We start from the raw sequence: 8,038 nt of genomic DNA on the forward strand, positions 1-8,038 counted from the left end.
AGAAGCTACCTGCTTTCCATAAAGAAGTATTTCCTTAATTTGGTGGGGTTTAAGTGTTTCAAAGGAATTCCTTCAGATTAGTGTGGTACAAGGCAAAGAGACCTTGAAGGAGAGTAAGAGATTCTATTTCTAGCTCTGCTCCTAAGTGCTGTATAGCTTTAGTTTCCTCTTTTATCAAATGAGGAGTTTCATTTAGAGCACTTTTAAGGTCCTTTCCAGTTCTAAAGTTATGAACCTTCTATAAAACCATGCATATACTTTGACCTAGCAACAACAGTACTACTAGATTTATATCCCCAAAGAGATAAAAAACAAAAAAGGAAAGGAAATATATATATATATGTACATATATATATATATATATGTATATGTATATACATACACGCAAAAAATATTTAAAGCAGCTCTTTTCCAGGGGCAAAGATTTGGAAATCGAGGGAATGTCCATCAATTGGGGAATGTTTGAACAAGTTGTGGTATATGATTGTGATAGAATACTATTGTGCTCTAAGAAATGATGAGCTAGATGCTCTCAGAAAAAAACCTAGGAAGTTTTACATGAATTAATGCAAAGTGACATGAGTAGAGACAGGAGAAAATTGTACATAATAACAGCAATATTGTAAGATAATCAACTATGAATGACTTTGCTATTCTTAATAACACAATTATCTAAGACAATTCTGAAGGACTTACAATGAAAATGCCATTCATTCCCAGAGAAAGAATTGATGGGATCTGAATCTAGATCAAAGTATATTTTTAAAAAAAATTTTTCTTTTTAATTTTGGACTATATTTTCTTTTACAAAATGACTTATATGGAATCATGTTTTACATGACTACATATGTATAACCTTTATCTAATTTTTTGCTTTCTCAGTGAAGGGGATGAGGAGAGAGGAAGAGAATTTGGAACTCAATTTTAAAAACAAATGTTGGGAATTGTTTTTACATATCATTGGGGAAAGATAAAAAACTAAATAGAAAGATAAAGTTATATGCTTAATATATTATTTGATTATTTGGTAGTGGTAGTAGTTTTCCAGAAGAGAAAAGAATGAAGTGAACCATTCTTATTCACCAAATAAACTCTTCCCTCCCCCAAACACTCCCCTTTTAATTTTTAAGGTCATCTGTGCTGAGAAGGACATGAATGATGAGCATTTTATGGGGAGGGGTGAAATGCAGCATCAGGGGGTATGGGAGCCCTCAGGTGGCCAAAGGGAGAAAATAATTTAAAAATCATTGCCATTAAGGAAAAACGTCATGAAAGAAAGATTTATTTTATGACCAATATATGAGAGCAAGGGAAGAAAGATAATCCTGTTAATTACAAGTCTATCAGTTATTTAGTTAGGATTTAAAAACTGTTCCAACATTAAATTTATTACTACATTAATCCAAGAGAGATTTGTAGTCCATTACCAAGTTAATAACCTTTCTGATATAGAGTTCACATAATTTATTTTATTGCTTCTAATTCTGTTGAAGGATTCTTCAAGGATTATCATTAATGTGGGGATGCATCTGTCACTCAATAATCATTTATTTATTCAATGTCTACCACATGAAAAGTGTTATACTAAGCTCTGAAAGAATATAATTCTCATCATCAAAGAACTTACAGTTTAGTAAAATGTAAGAATGCAATACTAGGTAATGCATATCTAATAATTACATGGGGACTATAACAGGAGCATAAGAGAAATACAAAGTGAGATGTATAGTCCAAAAGAGGAATTGAGGAAGAATAAAGGGAGATGGTGACATCTGAACTTGGTATTGTAGAGTAGCAGGATTTCAATAGGTAGAGATGGGGAGGACAGCATCCCAGATAAAGAGAATGCTAAAAGCAAAGGAATGAAAGTGGGAAAGACCTGGACATTTGTGAGATCCAGTTTATTTGGATCATTAGTGTCAGAGATAAGATTAAAGTTATTGGGAGATGCTGGCTCTGTATGACTTAGAATGAAAGAACTAGAAATCTGGATTTTTTTCAGTAAGCAGTGAAGAGCTATAGAAACTTTCAATCAGAGACATGATATGATCAAGTTTATTGTAAGGAATTATAATCTAGCAACAGTGTGAAGACTGGGTTGGGGAAGGTGAGACCGAGGACAGGAGAGTTTAGGAGGCTCTCACTATCATCTAGATGGGTGGTAAAGTTATCCTATATCAAATGAACTAATAGGCAGCTATTAGCAGAATGCAAACAAAAAATCTTATTTAAATTTAGCAAATAAAATTTAAAAATGTTTGTAGCCTCAAAAACTAATATTGCTGTTTCCATGGACTCCAATAACCACATTTTTGGTTTTTTACTCTTATCTTTGTTAATTATTTATACAAATAAAAAAGTGCTAATGCATTTTTTTTGATATCATGGTAAGTACTTAGCACACTTCATATTTATATAGCTTTTTAATATTTACAAAGTACTGTATGTAATTTTCTTTGATCCTCAGATAACCCAGTGAGGTAGGCATTATTATCATTCCCATTTTGCAGATAAAGAAACTGAAGTTCATAGAAATTAAGTGACTTGTGCAGTGTCACTCAACTAGCTGGTGTGTTCCAGACTATGGATTCAACCCTATCTCTTTTCTAACTCCAAGCTTAGGACTTCTTTTACTATATTACAAATTATATAAATGTAAATTCTTATTGTTACTGTTACTATTAATATATTATATAAAGCTTAATCTTTAGCGTTTCAGTCAATTAGCTTTTACAAAGGAATATTTACTTTAGATATGACTACAGGCTGGGCATGGTGCTGTGTACCTATAATCCCTGACACTAGGAAGGCTGATGGGTCTCTCAACCCATTTGGGAATTCTGAGGTGCAGTAGAATTAAAGCTGATTGGGTGTCTACAGTAAGTCTAGCACCAATATGGTGAGCCCTTGTTAGTGTGAGGGGCCACAATATATCTATAATTTGGCTCAGGTTGAAAATGGAACAGGGCAAAGATTTTGAGACAATTGGTTAGTGGGATTGGGCCCACAAGTACACATCATAGTTCTAGTTTGAGATAGAGTGACCCAATCTTTTAAAAAAGATTATAACAATAATGAAAGAATAAATATCTCCCCCCAGCATCTCAAGGGACATACTCTCCCATATTCTACCTCAGTCTCTAAGGAGGGTACATTCAGAATTAGCTGAATCTTTATATTGCATTGGTCCCATCAAGCTCGCTTTCAAATAGGACATGGATACAGCTAAATCTTCTAAACACTGGGCTAAAAAGTTCATTTTTTTCTTGGTAAATAGTGCTGTGCTGGCTATAAACCCTGGAATGTACTTATTTCTGAACTCCCCAGCATTGTGACACTATGACTTTGGGGTGATGTAATACTCCTAAATGTCTAGATGTTCCACTTTCTTGATATTTTGAAACTCAAAAGGTTATGGTTTCCAATCTCATTCCATATAATGAAAGTCACTGAGGCAGGCAAAGAACCAAGACCTAGATACAAAAATCTGTCTGACAGCATGAGAGGGAGTGAGCCTAAGGTGTCTTCCTTACAGCATTGTCTCTTCTCAAATGTCATCAATAAAAGAGTCAGAACAAGAGCAGAGATCCGCTAGCGTTATCAAAGAGAAAGACTTTTTGAAGGTGCCCCTAGTCCTAGTTTCACACCTGCACCAGTCACAAAGGCTGATGTCTTCCATGTGGGCAGCAGGCCAGGACCAGTGAAGGGGTATCTCTGGATATCCATTACACTTCATCATGGCCCTCACAGAAGCAGGCTGTCCTCCCTTGTCCATGTAGGGAATTTGCATCAGAGACTCTACAAGTGTGCAGTCCTTAATTATTCATGAAGTGAGTTGTTTGGGATAGTGACTTCTAGGTCTGGTCTAGTTCTCACATTCTGTGCAAGGCAGTATCATGAAATACAAAGAACACTGAACTCAGAGTCAGAAGACCTTGGGTCCATATTTGCTCCTTATTGGTTGTAGGATCTTGAGTAACTCATTTCTCCGAGTCTCAGTTTTATTAGCTTTAAAATGGGGAGAAAGCTACTTGCATTGCCTACCCCACAATTTTGTTATTTTCTGATAAGATAATATATTTAAATGTATTAAATTAATGTATTAAAACATAGTCACTAAGTATTGTGTAAATAGTAAGAGTTTGCATTTATGTATAATACTTTATACTTTACAATTTTCCTTGTGGGGTAGGCTACTTGCATTGCCTACCCCACAATTTTGTTATTTTCTGATAAGATAATATATTTAAATGTATTAAATTAATGTATTAAAACATAGTCACTAAGTATTGTGTAAATAGTAAGAGTTTGCATTTATGTATAATACTTTATACTTTACAATTTTCCTCACAACTATAGCTATATATTATTAAGTTAAATGTTCTAAATATGATCCAGTTATTACCTATAAATGATAAAACCTTGGAGAGATCATTATAACTGTCATAGATCATTTTACACTTTAGGAAAAGATTATTTTCTAGCTGGCATAGTGCATAGAGTGCCAGGTCTAGAATCAGAAGATTCATCTTCCTGAATTCAAATCTGGCTTCAGATACTTTCTTCTTCTATATTCCTGTGCAAGTCACTTCCTCCCGTTTGCCTCAGTTTCCTCTTCTGTAAAATGGGCATGATGAAAGAAATGGCAACCCTACTGTCTTTGTCAAGAAACCCCAAATGGGGTTGTGAAGAAATATCCATGACTGAAACAACGCAACAACAACAAAGATGAGTACAATCATTATTAATATAAAAGTGGCAGCATGGAGTAGTGGATAAAGAGCTAGCCTTGAAGTCAGGAAAACTTATAATCAAGCCCTGACTGTCATATTTCCTGTAGGATTGTAGTCAAAACACTTAGCCTTCTAGTGCCCAAGGCAACTTCCTAAAATCAGTCTTTTCTGAGTAGTCAGAGGAAGTTTTCATCTAGTATTTTCTTATGTCAATGAAACTATAGGTCCAACCCCCTGTAATAATATAATCCCCTATTCCCTATAAATGTCATAAATGAAATAAGCCTTCTTTTCAGCTGGTCCATCATATATGTCTATAGACCCCTACATGATTTACATATCTGAATTTGTACAACTGATTTTCCTTTTAACTGTGGGTCATTAAACTACATATTTAGGTTTCTCTACTTCTGATTCAGTGCCCTTTGAGTTAAGCAACAAAGATGGTTTATTTTTAACCCATCTCAGAGATGGCTCTAATTCAAACTAAATCCTTAATATTTGTCAGTATTTTGTCCGTCTCTCTTAGAATACAAATTTCTAAAATATATTACATATAAATTTAACAAATTTTCTATAGATCAAATGAGATAGTATATAGGAAATATTTTTTAAACCTGAAAGCATTATGTAAGTTTCAACTACAATAGTGCTCATCAAAATGATGGTCTCCACAAAGGTATTTTACTGAATATTATTGAAAAGTCTCAGTAGGAGGAGACCGTTTCTGAAGGCATGCTAAAAAGAAACCCTCACCATGCCTACAAGGAACAGAAAGGCATTCTAGTATATCATCAAAAGATCAAAGTAGATCATCAGTCATGAAAGTGGGGGAAGGTGTAAGTGAATTTCAATATGTAATGCCCCAGGAAGAATTCCCTAATATCTAATCTGCACAGGCAAATGTTCAAAGTAGGGAGTGTTTAAAATATATGAGTGGGAATAATAGAAGCTGCTAAGAAGTTGCTTCTGGGAGAATTATGGTGATATGTAAAGACCATGGGACACATGGAAATTCTTTTGGCTAATAGTTTCTTTTGGCTAATTATAAGGAAAATTAGCCCTTTTTGTTGGCTATGCAGACATTTAAAATACTTGAGGTATCTTCATTTAACATCTGGATGTGGTATGAGTTTAGTTCCTCAGGGACCAAGATGATGTAGGGGATAGTATGCCCCAGAGATGCAATGATCCAACGACTGGTGATGAAAAAATATTATTCACCTTAGAGAAAGGACTGATGAATTCTGAGTGCAAAGTGACGTATAATTTTCTTACTTTATTCTTCTTCCCTTTTTGAGCCTTTTGGGCCTAGTTTAAATTGTTTTTTACAGTGTTTGGACCAGTTCACTATTTCACCAACACTTCATTAATGCATCCTATTTTCTTCTTCTCCTCTAGCATTCATCATTTCTGATATGTGTGAGGTAGTGCTTGAGAGTTGTTCTAATTTTCCTTTCTCTAATCAACAGTAATTTAGGGCTTTTTTTTTTTTTTTTTTTTTGCTGAGGCAGTTGGGGTTCAGTGACTTGCCCAGGGTCACGCAGCTAGGAAGTATTAAGTGTCTGAGACCAGATTTGAACTCAGGTCCTCCTGACTTCAGGGCTGGGGCTCTATCCACTGTGTCACCTAGCTGCCCCAGGGCATTTTTTCATATGACTAAAAATAGTTTTGATTTCTTCTTCTGAAAACTGCCTATTTATACCCCTTGACCGTTTATTAATTGGGGAATAGCTCTTATTTTTATAAATTTGCCTTAGTTCTATACTCAGTATATATTTCAGAAATGAGCCCAGAGAAACTTGCTATAATTTTTTTAATATTCCTTCATTGTCTATGGTAGCATTTTAGCAAAATATAGTTTCCTTGATTATTCTTTTTAATTAGTTCTACTTTTTGTTTTTGTTTTGTCTTATATCATGATTACTACCTGTGCCTTTTTTTTTTAGTTCAACTGAAACATATCAGATTCTGCTCTAGCTCTTCATGTAACTCTGTGTATGTTTTTCTGTTTCAGGTATGTCTCTTGTAAACAACAGATTGCTGGATTCTGATTTCAAATCCATTCTGCTGGGGCAGCTAGGTGGCGCAGTGGATAGAGCACCAGCCTGAAGTCAAGAGGACCTGAGTTAAAATTTGGTCTCAGACACTTAATGCTTCCTGGCTGTGTGACCCTGGGCAAGTCACTTAACCCCAATTGCTTCAGGAAAAAAAATCCATTCTGCTATTCATTTCCATTTTATACATAAATTCATTCCATTCTCATTCATAATTATGATTACTGTATTTCCCTGCATCACATTTTCTTGTTTCTTTGCCTCCCCCTCTCCTTCTTCCCTTTTCCCTCTCCTTCTCCCTCCTTCCCTCTCATCCTCTATCCTCCCCTTCACCACTGTCTCCCTTAATCTGTCCTTACTTCTATCATCCCCTTCACTTTTCTCCTATCCCCCTTCCTCTCCTATTTCCCCTTTGGAAAAGTTACATTTCTATACAAAACTGACTGTGTGTATATATCCTTCCCTCTTTGAACCAATTCCATTGAGAGTGAGGTTCAAGCATTTCTTTCACTCTTCCTTGCACAACTCATTCATGTGAGAAAATTTTCCCTATTCTACTTCTCTCACCCCTTTTTCCTGTGTATCTCTCTCACCCCTTCACTTTTTTTGAGAACATTCCCACATAATTAACTCATACCTATGCCCTCTGACTATGCAAACTCCTTTTAACTATCCTAATAATGATGAGGTTCTTAGGAGTCACACGGACCATCTACCCAAATAGGAATGTGAGCAATTTAATTATTGAACCTGTTATGCGTATTCTTTCATGCTTACCTTTTTTTAGCTTCTCCTGAATTTTATGTTTGAAGGTCATAATTTGTATTAGCTCTGGAATTTTCATCAGGAATACTTAAAAGCTTTTGTTTCATTAAATATAAATTTTTTTTCTCCTGAAGGATTATATAATCATTTTTTTTCTGGGTAAGTTATTCTTGGTTGTTTCCTTCCAGAATATTATATCCCAAGTCTTTTGTATTTTTAACATAGAAGATGCTAAATCTTGTGTGAGCCTGATTGTGGCTACACAATGTTTGAATTATTTCTTTCTGGTGGCTTAAAATACTGTCTCTTTGACCCAGAGCTCTGGAATTTGTTTTGTTTTTTTTACTTTGGAATTTTTTCAGGAGGTTATTGGCAGATTATTTCAATCTCCTTTTTATACTCGGATTCTAAGCTATTGAAGCAGTTTTCCTTGATTATTTCTTGAAATATGATGTCTAGGCTTTTTCTTTGATAATAGATTTC

Source organism: Sminthopsis crassicaudata, chromosome 2 (genome assembly GCF_048593235.1).
Source record: "Sminthopsis crassicaudata isolate SCR6 chromosome 2, ASM4859323v1, whole genome shotgun sequence".
NCBI lineage: Eukaryota > Metazoa > Chordata > Mammalia > Dasyuromorphia > Dasyuridae > Sminthopsis > Sminthopsis crassicaudata.